Source organism: Aegilops tauschii, chromosome 2 (genome assembly GCF_002575655.3).
Source record: "Aegilops tauschii subsp. strangulata cultivar AL8/78 chromosome 2, Aet v6.0, whole genome shotgun sequence".
In the NCBI taxonomy this organism is placed as follows: Eukaryota; Viridiplantae; Streptophyta; class Magnoliopsida; order Poales; family Poaceae; genus Aegilops; species Aegilops tauschii.
The window spans coordinates 313,961,281-313,972,483 of NC_053036.3; positions in this window are offsets into that span (position 1 = coordinate 313,961,281).

The following is an 11,203-nucleotide window of genomic DNA, read 5'->3' on the forward strand; positions in this document are numbered from 1 at the left end:
TTGCTTGCTGTTCTTCTTGAAGTTGCCCTTCTTCTTCCCTTTGCCCTTTTTCTTGAAACTGGTGGTCTTATTGACCATCAACACTTGATGCTCCTTTTTGATTTCTACCTCCGCAGCCTTTAGCATTGCGAAGAGCTCGGGAATCGTCTTATCCATCCCTTGCATGTTATAGTTCATCACGAAGCTCTTGTAGCTTGGTGGCAGTGATTGAAGAATTTTGTCAATGACGCTATCATCCGGAAGATTAACTCCTAGTTGAATCAAGTGATTGTTATACCCAGACATTTTGAGTATATGCTCACTGACAGAACTATTCTCTTCCATCTTGCAGCTGTAGAACTTATTGGAGACTTCATATCTCTCAATCCGGGCATTTGCTTGAAATATTAACTTCAACTCCTGGAACATCTCATATGCTCCATGTCGTTCAAAACTTCGTTGAAGACCCGGTTCTAAGCCGTAAAGCATGGCACACTGAACTATCGAGTAGTCATCAGCTTTGCTCTGCCAGACGTTCATAACGTCCGGCGTTGCTCCTGCAGCGGATCTTGAACCTAGCGGTGCTTCCAGGACGTAATTCTTCTATGCAGCAATGAGGATAATCCTCAAGTTACAGACCCAGTCCGTGTAGTTGCTACAATCATCTTTCAACTTAGCTTTCTCTAGGAACGCATTAAAATTCAACGGAACAGTAGCACGGGCCATTTATCTACAACAACATAGACATGCAAAATACTATCAGGTACTAAGTTCATGATAAATTAAAGTTTAATTAATCATATTACTTAAGAACTCCCACTTAGATAGACATCCCTCTAATCATCTAAGTGATCACATGATCCATATCAACTAAACCATGTCCGATCATCATGTGACATGGAGTAGCTTTCAACGGTGAACATCACTATGTTGATCATATCTACTATACGATTCATGTTCGACCTTTCGGTCTGAGTGTTCTGAGGCCATATCTGCATATGCTAGGCTCGTCAAGTTTAACCTGAGTATTCTGCGTGTGCAAAACTGGCTTGCACCCATTGTATGTGAACGTAGAGCTTATCACACCCGATCATCACGTGGTGTCTCGGCACGACGAACTGTAGCAACGGTGCATACTGAGGTAGATTACTTATACCTTGAAATTTAGTGAGAGATCATCTTATAATGCTACCGCCGTACTAAGCAAAATAATATGCACAAAAAGATAAACATCACATGCAATAAAATAAGTGATATGATATGGCCATCATCATCTTGTGCCTTTGATCTCCATCTCCAAAGCACTGTCATGATCACCATCGTCACTGGCTTGACACCTTAAACTCCATCGAAGCATCGTTGTCATCTCGCCAACTATTGCTTCTACGACTATCGCTACCGCTTAGTGATAAAGTAAAGCATTACAGGGCGATTGCATTGCATACAATAAAGCGACAACCATATGGCTCCTGCCAGTTGCCGATAACTCGGTTACAAAACATGATCATCTCATACAATAAAATTTAGCATCATGTCTTGACCATATCACATCACAACATGCCCTGCAAAAACAAGTTAGACGTCCTCTGCTTTGTTGTTGCAAGTTTTACGTGGCTGCTACGGGCTTAGCAAGAACCGTTCTCACCTACGCATCAAAACCACAACGATAGTTTGTCAAGTTGGTGTTGTTTTAACCTTCGCAAGGACCGGGCATAGCCACACTTGGTTCAACTAAAGTTGGAGAAACTGACACCCGCCAGCCACCTCTGTGTAAAGCACGTCGGAAGAACCAGTCTCGCGTAAGCGTACGCGTAATGTCGGTCCGGGCTGCTTCATCCAACAATACCGCTGAACCAAAGTATGACATGCTGGTAAGCAGTATGACTTATATCGCCCACAACTCACTTGTGTTCTACTCGTGCATATAACATCAACGCATAAAACCAGGCTCGGATGCCACTGTTGGGGAACGTAGTAATTTCAAAAAAAAATTCCTACGCACACGCAAGATCATGGTGATGCATAGCAACGAGAGGGGAGAGTGTTGTCCATGTACCCTCATAGACCGAAAGCGGAAGCGTTAGCACAACGCGGTTGATGTAGTCGTACGTCTTCACGATCCGACCGATCAAGTACCGAACGCACGGCACCTCCGAGTTCAGCACACGTTCAGCCCGATGACGTCCCTCGAACTCCGATCCAGCCGAGTGTTGAGGGAGAGTTTTGTCAGCACGACGGCGTGGAGATGATGATGATGTTCTACCGACGCAGGGCTCCGCCTAAGCACCGCTACAGTATTATCGAGGTGGACTATGGTGGAGGGGGCACCGCACACGGCTAAAAGATCAAACGATCAATTGTTGTGTCTCTAGGGTGCCCCTGCCCTCGTATATAAAGGAGCAAGGGGGAGAGGTGCGGCCGGCCAGAAGGGCGCGCCAGGAGGAGTCCTACTCCCACCGGGAGTAGGACTCCCTCCCTTTTCCTTGTTGGACTAGGAGTGGACGGGGAAAGAGGAGGGAGAGAGGAAGGAAAGGGGGGCGCCGCCCCCCTCTCCTTGTCCTATTCGGACTAGGGGGGAGGGGCGCGCGGCCCTGCCCTGCCCGCCTCTCCTCTCTTCCACTATGGCCCATTAAGCCCCCGGGGGGTTCCGGTAACCTCCCGGTACTCCGGTAAAATTCTGATTTCACCCGGAAAACTTCCGATATCCAAACATAGGCTTCCAATATATCAATCTTCATGTCTCGGCCATTTCGAGACTCATCGTCATGTCTGTGATCACATCCGGGACTCCGAACAACCTTCGGTACATCAAAACATATAAACTCACAATATTACTGTCATCGAAACTTTAAGCGTGCGGACCCTACGGGTTCGAGAACTATGTAGACATGACCAAGACACGTCTCCGGTCAATAACCAATAGCGGAACCTGGATGCTCATATTGGCTCCCACATATTCTACGAAGATCTTTATCGGTCAGACCGCATAACAACATACATTGTTCCCTTTGTCATCGGTATGTTACTTGCCCAAGATTCGATCGTCGGTATCTCAATACCTAGTTCAATCTTGTTACCGGCATGTCTCTGTACTCGTTCCGTAATACATCATCCCGCAACAAACTCATTAGTTGCAATGCTTGTAAGGCTTAAGTGATGTGCATTACCGAGAGGGCCCAGAGATACCTCTCCGACAATCGGAGTGACAAATCCTAATCTCGAAATACACCAACCCAACAAGTACCTTCGGAGACACCTGTAGATCACCTTTATAATCACCCAGCGTTGTGACGTTTGGTAGCACACAAAGTGTTCCTCCGGTAAACGGGAGTTGCATAATCTCATAGTCATAGGAACATGTATAAGTCATGAAGAAAGAAATAGTAACATACTAAACGATCGAGTGCTAAGCTAACGGAATGGGTCAAGTCAATCACATCATTCTCCTAATGATGTGATCCCGTTAATCATTTGACAACTCATGTCTATGGCTAGGAAACATAACCATCTTTGATCAATGAGCTAGTCAAGTAGAGGCATACTAGTGACACTCTGTTTGCATATGTATTCACACATGTATTATGTTTCCGGTTAATACAATTCTAGCATGAATAATAAACATTTATCATGATATAAGGAAATAAATAATAACTTTATTATTGCCTCTAGGGCATATTTCCTTCACTTCTGTCAAAGGCTCTTTCAGCTCGACGTGGATGGCGACGGCAGGGCTAAGAGGACCGGCAGGGCCGCGAAGGCCGGCAAGGCCGTCAAGGGGCCCCTGTTTGGGTTGCCGGCGGGAGTGTTTCCGCTGAGCAACAACTCCCGCCAGTCCGCCATCATCGCCATGATGCCGGACTTCAACGCACATGGCCTTGACCCGGGCTGGGCTGAGCCGCCGGCGGAGAAGGCGTAGGAGTTCTTCGACACTTTGTCGGAGGCTTATGTCCGCGAAGAGCCGCTGGTCATCCAGGACACCACCAAGGCGGAGCTGGACTACATTGCCGCCAGGGCGGTGGAGGCGGCGCTGGCCTGGGAAGCCGCCAGTGCTGGCGGCATGGAGGATGAGGACGACACGGCCGTGGAGGAGAAGGAGCTCACCTAGTGGGCGGAGTCTGCTGAGGAGGCCAGCAGCGCCGGCGATGGGGCTCCCCTCGTTGAAGATGCGGGTGACGAGTCGTCCGGAGAGGGGGTCGAGGTGAATGACCCCCCCCCCCCGCCACGGGGAGGCAGCGCGTCCTGCGGCGGGCTACCTCTGGCGAGCCGGTCCGGCCCGGCAGGATCACGCAGCGGCAGCCGTCCCAGGAGTAGCTCGTGCGCGAGACGAGCGCGATGAAGGTCGCGGCAGCGAAGAAGACGGCGAAGGTCGCGATGGCGAAGAAGATGGCGACTGCTTCCTCCTCGTCCAAGCGGTACTGGACCCCACCCCCTTCCCCTTCGGACAGTACCTTGGAGGCCGAGTTTGACCTCGGATCTTTCAACCCGGCAAGGAAGAGGAAGCTAGTGGAGGAAGAGTAAGTATTTCACCCCCCACATTTCTGACTTTACTCCTGTGTTATCCTTCTTTGATTTGGCGTCATCTTCATAGGGACACGGAGACGCTGGCGCAGAGGGTGGCGAAGAGGGCCGGGGCCTCGACGGACGGCAAGCTCCCGGAGGGTACTTCGGGTACGCCATTGTTGGTGGAGAGCAGCCCCGACAGCAGCCCCCGACACAGCCCCCGCCTCAGCCCCCAACGTAAGCTCATCACTCACTCCCCCATTGATGAACCTTGGGGTGTGAATCCTTGATGCTGCTCTTGCCGGGTTTGCAGGAGAAGAACGGCAGCAGGAGGAGCCGCCGAGGGCCACCCCCAACACGCCGCCCCTCTCGACTATGCCGCCCCGAGGGGCGTCCCCGGCAAGGGCATCCACCACCGAGCCCATGCATATGGAGGAGGAGGAGGCGAGCTTGGGCGCCGGTGGTTCTGCCCCGGCAACGAATGCTGGCGGGGAGGGCGCTACTTCTTCCCAGCCCGGTGTGGGTAAGTTATTTGCTCTCTGTCCCTGTTCTTTCTTCTTCTTTTCGAACCTCGACCTTGGCTCCGCCTTATTCCCCTTTTTGGTATACAGACCCCTCCTTGGTGGACCGGGGGGACATTGACACCATCATCGAGGAGGTCGCCAGGGACGCCTAGGCCGAGGCCGAGAAGATCGCCACCGAGGAGGCCGCCAAGACCGCCGCCGAGGATGCTGCCAAGGGGCCTGCCGGGGAGGCCGGCAAGGCCACTGCCGAGGAGGCCGGCAAGGGGCCTGCCAGAGAGGCCGGCAAGGCTGCTGCTGGGGACGGGGTGGTTGACGACCAACCTTCCTCCTCGGATGCCTCTAGCTCGGGAAAATACCTGAAGGTGGCCGACGACCTGTTCTTCCACCTCCCAGGAACGGCGAGCACCAGGGCGCCAGCCGAGGGGGAGGTGTTCGACGACGAGGCGCTCGCCGCCGCTTGGCTCGAGGTTGTTGACGAACCGAGCGCCGGTGGCGGCGGTTGCCAAGAGGAGCAGCTGCTTTGGGCCATGAGCGCCAACTTCCAGAAGCTCCATGTGCTTCACCGTGCCCGCCTGGACAAGGCAAAATACAGGATGGCGGTGGTGGACAAGGCGGAGGCAGACCTCGAGGAGCGCATCACCGAGACGCAGGCTTGGTTCCGCCAGGCCCACGAGGAACTGAAGGTTGCCCAGGATCTGCTGGCTGAGCGCAAACAGGAGCTTATCTTGTTGCAGGCCGATGTCGAGAAAGCCCAGGAGGCGGCGAAGGAACAGGCCGCCCAGGACGAGGCCGCTCGGCACCAGCACCAGGCCGAGCTGAACTCCCAGGAGGAGGACCTTGCCGCTCGTGAGGAGGCATTCGCCGCCACCCTCCGCGGCAAGGATTAGGAGGTCAAGAAGCTTGCCGTGAAGTGGACCCAGGAGCTGGAGCAGAGGCACAAGGAGGCACTCAATGCTCAAGCCCAAGTCCATGCTGGCAAGGCGAAGGAGCTGGAGGTGGAGTGGGATGGGCTGAAGGAACAGGTCCTGGAGCTGGCGAAGGCGAAGGACACGCTCAACGGCGCTTTGGTGGAGGCGCAGGCCGCAGTTGTCGGCAAGGCCGAGCTGCTCTCCAAGGCCAACGACTCCATCAAAGACCTGAAGCTGAAGCTGGAGGGTCTTGAGGGGACGCTACCGGAGGCCAGGGCCCGGGAAGAGACCCTGACCAAGGACCTGGAGGAGGAGAGGCAGCTGTGGAGGAATGACGCCGCCAACCACGAGGATTACGTGAATGGCGAAAACCTCTGGATCAGCCGCCTCGCCGACGTCGCCAGCAGGATCACCACGAAGCTGGCTGCCATGGGGATGCCAAATGTGAGGTACGCCCCGGAGCCGAACGTGAGTCCCAACGCCAAACTGACCCTGTTCTTCGAGGGCGTTCTTAGAGCCCTGGAGCAGTTCCGCTCCAACAGAGCGACCTCTCTGGCCAATGAGGCCCGAAAGCTTTGCTGGGGTGCCCTGACCAAGGTCCTCACGAAGGTGGCGTACTGGAACCCCAACCTCGACTTCGACGCCGCGCTGGAGAGCTTGCCGGAGGATGTGGGCCTCGCAGCGCTCGAGGAGCGTATCCAGCCCATCATCAGCCGCGTCGACGGAGTTCGGAGGATAGAGGGCTAGCGCTGGGACTAGGCACCCCGTTTCTCATCGCCGCTGCAGGTTCATGACCAAGACAATTTTTATCTTTAGTTAGAACAGCAGCAACAATTGGTGTAATATAACTCTGCAGTACTTTGAAACGATGCATGCTATCTTCCCGTTAGATCTTTCTTTGTATGTTTGCACCCTACGCTTGTTGAGATAAGGCTGGCAGCGCATAAACCCATGCCGTGGTGCTTTGAGGGCGGACCCTTAGCACCCTGCCGGAAGGGCGCTTGCTGCCGGGCAAGCCACCGTGCCGCTACCAGCGCGGTCGCTTGAACTGTCGAGCGGACTCGAAACAGGACAAGTGCGCTGCTGGTAGCGGGTAGGCCACCTTGCCGTTCTCAGCGCGGCCGCATGAACTGTCGAGCGGACTCGAGACAGAGACAAGGGCATTGCCAATAGCGGAAGGGTCCCATTGCGTGCAGGTTTCCAGTACAAGGAATGAGATCTTTCGGGGAGGACAGACTTATATAAATGAAATTAGCCAAAATTCCGCATGACTTAGCTTTTCGGGGCCACGCGGATGGCCGTCGAGGCTACGGACGGCACCAGAGGGCGGTTGATCGACGTCGCACTCTCCCTTCGAGCCATCCACATGGAAGAGTCGCTGCGTCGGCTCCAAAACCAGATTTCCACGGCTTGCCCCCCCTACCTGGCGCGCCAAAGATGTCGGGGGAAACGACACCTACGAGATCACGAGGAATCTCTTTTGCTACGGTTGGCGGGCGCGGGGCTTTGGAAAGAGCGGGATTGAGAGATCAACGCGGGGCGATTATCCAGGTTCGCGCCGCAAGTGATGCGTAATACCCTACTCCTGCTGGTTTTTGTTTATCTGGTGTTCTTGGACTAGCTACAAGGCGTGCAGGGTCCAAAACGTCTGAATCCTCTCCCAGTACGCTGCGGGCCTCCTTTTATAGACAAAGGGGCTGCCACAGTGGCACACAGGAGCTGGAAAGCTATACAGTGGTCGAGTCTATCCTCTGGCACCGTAGGACAAACGCATTTAATGCGCTGCCAACGTGCCCTTCTTGCTTTATCGGGGACGGCAAGGAAGCTCGTCCCAGCTGTCGCCGCCTCGCTTGACTTCGACGCACGTCCGAACTAACGAGGCGGGTAGTACCACGCTGGCTGGTTGGCTGCTGAGTTGATGCGGTGGCAGAGCCTTCATGAAGATCTGCATGCCACCACGCAGGTGCTTGCTGAGTTGGCCTAGAGGCCGCACGTCGCCATGCAGTGTTTGCCTAGTTGGTGGGCTGGCAGCTGCATGGGAACGGCGGCGGAGCTTTGGCAGATGTGGGCCTGGCTGCGGCCCCGCGGATGTCTTCGGCAAGAGTCTTGCCGGGGCCCCGGCAAGGGTCTTGCCGCAGCATCGTTGTCGTCCCCGGCAAGGGTCTTTCCTGGGGTCTCGTGGGTATCCTCTGCAAGGATCTTGCCAAGGATCATCGTCTTCTGGTTATCATCTAGTCTTGTATGCTTCTGGTCTTCACAAAGATCAGCATGCCACCATGGAGGCACCTCCCGAGCCTTGGTTCCAATGTAGTTGAGGGCGTCGGAACTCTCAAGCTCAAGGGTGGCAGCCCTGCTGGCGTTGGGCAAGTTGCCCCGGCAAGGTTCTTGCTGGGGCTGTGGAGGCCGCCCCGGCAAGGGCCTTGCTGGGGGAATCCACCTCGCCCTTCTGCTCTTTGTGTTTCTGGCTTGGCGTTGATTCACCCATCTTGTGTCTTTGCTTCCTCTGCCCCGCCAAGCGTGGCCAGGGGCGTGGGGCTACTACTGCCCACGCACAAGTAAAGGGGTGCAAAAAGGGACCCCTACTTTTGTACACCGACAACCAAGGCCAGGCGGGCGCCAGCGGGCGCAGCATACCATTTTCCTCTTTGGGCTAAGGGGGCAAGCATAGGCGAGGAGTCCCGAGGAATCAAGCAAACACTAGTACAGTGAGCTGCTAAACAAGGGGTTTTGAACCCCTTTCCGCGACGGCCTTTGGAACCGTCGCCAAGTGAGTGTGGGCGATAGGGGGGTCCTTCCCACACGACCCAGAAACCGTCGGGGATATGCCCTCCTGGCACACACGCTCGGCAAAATGAGGTCGTGTGCGACCAGCGAGCACTCAAATACAGAAATACGTACAGTAGTGCTAAAAAAATACAATTATACAGGCGAAATCATTTCCGGTGGTAAGTACATCCCACGCAGTCAGCTAGCGCTAAAAGTTTCCGTTCGTATATACATCCCACACAGTCACTCCAAGGAAAAAATTTCTATTCGCAAGTACATCACACACAATTTTCCCGGTTAAATCGTTTGTGATAGCATTTCCATTGCACACGGTATTAACAATTTTATCGTTTGTGTTATTGAATTCATCACACACGGTGCCTAGAAGAAACTGTGTGTCAAGGGTTGTCCATCACACATAGTTTTTATGTGGTAAACGTTTGCGCCAGGTGACCTAACGGAAACAGTTTTCAAGAGGATGTTGTGTGTGATTGTTCATTAATCTAACATGGTTTATTCCTAGAAACTGTGTGCGTTATTGAATGCATCGCACACGGTGTTTTCTCAATAAACGTTTGCAATAGAAAAACCCAATTAGCAGGCTAATTATCCAATTATTCATAATCCATTTATTAATCTAATTGACATTTCATATTAAGCACACAATATATTTCATTTTCATAATTGAAATACATCAGAGTACAACATCATATAGCTTCAGCACTCAGCTACCCCATTACACAACTACACCAGGACCAAGTTTCACATGCAACATATATAACCTTTCAAAATTAGCATCATAGACGGTACATAGACAGATGTATCTCATCTGGAAAACTGCTGAAGCAGAAGGCGAATATTGAGCCTTCATTAATGTTGAAGGTCTTTGTAACTTTAGGCCAGTGCCTGTGGATGATTGACCGTCCATCCTTCGTCCTCTTCGGGAACACTTCAATATTGAACCGTGGGTGTTGTACGAATACCTTCCTCGCCTCCTGACCATACAGGTGGTTTGATAGGTAATCATCAGTGAACTGCTTTGGACAGGCCTGAAAACAAGGATGTGCATAAATATCTTCTCTATATTGGAAATGGGGAAAAGGAATAAAAAGGCAAGGTATAATAGTTAGTACCATGCATCCTGTAGTGAACTGATGTCTTCTTCATTGTGCAGACAAAGATCCTATTGTTTTTTGTCACTAATTTCTTTATCCTAACAATCTTTCTGAGTTTCTTGACTTGACTGATATTCATGGACAACTCATTTCCCCATATGCAAAAAGGGTCGAACAGTGGGTGAAAACCTCTGATAGCAGGACCTACATGTGCAAGACCAAATTGTTAAAAACCTAAATATTAGAATGGTTCCTGCAATTGCACAATAATGTGCTATTAGACAACGGACCATGCAATTGCACAATAATGTGCTAAACCTCAGTACCTCCCATTGTTTCCCTGCAACACATATAAGGTAGTTAGTCATCAGGTTAAGTAAGGGTTCGCATGCTATCAGTAAAATATGTTGATGAAAAATAAGCACATTGCAGATTCATCAGATTAATTCAAGCCACATGGAAAACCCATTTATCCAAACCAAGCATGATTAAGAACTAGGAAATATAGCACTTGTATATGTTTCTCATGTATTAAGTGCAGCCAAATTTGATTTATTCCTCACATGCACAACAATACAAAATTCTACCCATGACAATTGGACATCGCAGTGTAGAATTGAACCAAGCAGTTAGCTAAACACCACAACAAATGAACCAAACATTAGCTGAGCACCACATTGCACAATATAACATACTCCTAATAGAATATCAGACAGTTAACCAAACCAAGCATGCTTAACAACTTGGAAATATAGCAATTGTATTTGTTTCTCATGTATTTAGTACAGCCAAATTCGATTTATTTCTCACATGGTATACAATAACAGAATGCAGCCACACCAATTGAACATCACATTGCAGAATTGAACCAAGTAGTTAACTAAACACCACAACAAATGAACCAAACGATAACTGAGCACCACATTGCACAATATAACATACTCGTAATAGAAGATCATCCAGTTAACCATACCAAGCATACTTAACAACTTGGAAATATTGCACCCTGAAGAATTGAACATCACATTTGCAGAATTGAACCAAGCAGTTAACTGAACACCACATTGCATGACATATAGAACATATACACTATAGCAGAAGATTGCATGGTAAAATTAGACAGCACAATTCACTAGAATTTGTTAAGGAAAGGCAGTAGCTAGCAAACGATGGCCTCGAGAAAACGCCATGAACTGTCATTTAAAGCAGCCAACTGCGTCGCGGCGTTGGCACGCGAGGCATCAATGGTGGCCTCGACGGCGAGGTGCTCCTCCAAGATCTGGGGGTCGGCACGAATGGCAGCCATCGCGACCTCATCCGCGCGTGCGACCGCGATTTGCTTCTCCGCTTCCAAATGCTCCTTGAGATCCTGGCTATACTGCGTGCACCATGGCTTAGGGCGGCGCTTATT